The sequence below is a fragment of the Acyrthosiphon pisum genome, chromosome A2 (genome assembly GCF_005508785.2).
Source record: "Acyrthosiphon pisum isolate AL4f chromosome A2, pea_aphid_22Mar2018_4r6ur, whole genome shotgun sequence".
Lineage (NCBI taxonomy): Eukaryota > Metazoa > Arthropoda > Insecta > Hemiptera > Aphididae > Acyrthosiphon > Acyrthosiphon pisum.
Genome location: NC_042495.1, coordinates 998,111 through 1,000,206, shown reverse-complemented (window position 1 = coordinate 1,000,206; position 2,096 = coordinate 998,111).

Here is a 2,096-nt window from a genome sequence, read left to right as displayed (position 1 = left end):
AAAAGAGAAAATAGGACATTTGATGTCAGAATGGAGTATTTTAGAAAAGCATTAATTGGTCAAAAATGCATAGATTATTTAGGTCCAAAAAGTACAACTCAACGCCAGTAAATATAAAAAGGGACATACTCTATACAGAAGGCAATCGTATAACTATAGAAATGAAAAAGAAATTCAGTTTTGGTTATTTTTAATACTTGAAAGATTTCAGATTATATTTAACTGTTGTATATTTAACTTCCACGCGACCTATTTTTTTCTCAAAAACATTTTTTACAGAAAAAACTGTCAATCCACGTAAAAAAAACAGATTTCGATAGTTTTTTTTTTTTTGCAAAGAGAAACACTTCTTACAAAGCGCATTTTACTTAAATTTGAGGAATTAAAGCCATTATAATATAAAAAAACTGCATAAATGTAATTCAATCAAATATTGCTTATAAATAAGCCTGTCCAACTTCAAGTGCTCACTAAAACGAAACGCGCAAATACGCGCAACTAATAATGATAGTTTTGTAATCAGTACATCGTGGTCTAAATGATGGTGTATATATCGCCGTGCAACTTGATGAAAAACATGATTAGATTTGTATGTTTTTAAAAGTGAATAGGTTTATTGTTTATATCGTATTATTTATGATATTGTTCATTTCAATTGCCACATACGGGTTAATAAAAGTCATAATTTCATAATTGAGTCATTAAATACTATCTTAGTATCTTATCCAACGTATATAAATTGATAAATACTTTAAAGTTATTTTATTTTATTTGTTGTTGAAAATTAAACTATATGACGATTAGTGACAAAATATCATAATAATTATGAAAAAAACTATATTTTGTCCACTTCAATTAGTATTTTATTGGTATTGCTAATATTATTTTGCAATTCGTTTTGCATAATTATTTACCTTGGTTATTACAGAAAATATTTTTGCTATCTTTATTTGAGTATTTTCAAGTTCAAAATATCGACTTTTGGCCAACTATTTTCATTTTCGAACCACTGTGCATCGGCACTAATTGGACCCGATGGGACCAAATAATGATAAAAATAAAAATGTATAATACCTTATATAAAATGAATGTTTGATTTAAAGAATATGTTTTATTAAAACGATAATTATACAATTAAGATTAAAAAGGGTTAGTAAAATAGAAAGGCCAGACCATTGGCGTATTTAGGTTTTTGTCTTGGGGGGATATGTTTTATCCAGTAGCTCCGCCTTAAAGTTAGAACTCGGAAAACTTTTGCATATTATATACAACCTATAGGGGAGGGAGGGGGTATGGCCAACTTTACCCCCTCCCCCGTTAATATGCCATTGGGATAGACATGTATTGAGAGTTGAGGGAATACTGAGGAAAATAACAAGATAAGTAGACGCTGGTCGCATAGAATATATGGGATACATAAGTACAAATTGAATAATAAAAATTAAATTGTTATAAATAATAAATTTATTAATATTCAACCCTGAACATTATATTATTATTATACAGTTTTCAAAATACATTACATAATTTGCACTCAAAATAAGGACAGTGGTGGAAAAATAATGTATACAGAATGTAGATAATAAAAATAGTAGATAATTAATATACATATATTATATATATGTAACACATATTATGATAAAACAAAAAATTGAACTAAAACTGTTAAATTTTATAACTTAGAAAATTAGTTTGAAATGTGGCTGTATTAAATTCAAACGTACATTAATAAATAATTGTAATACGTCAATGGTTTGAGATAAATAAATTATAACCTAAACAAAAAAAATTTTTTTAAATAAAATTGGTTAAGTCAAGTTTATTAACAGTATATTATAATATAATATTATATATTTGTTAGATATTAAATTTTTTCACCATATAAGAATCCGATTGAATAAAATAAAACCAAACTATTTATGTTGAACTAACTGAAAAAAAAATACTGATGTTCAAATTATTGTCTATAAATTAAGCGATTTAATGCATAATTGGTAACTGTAAATTAAGTAAACATTTATTTGGAAAATGAAATTTAAATAATAATCTTGTAATTAAAATTTAGTTTACGTGTCAATATCTCGTTATGTTTTATA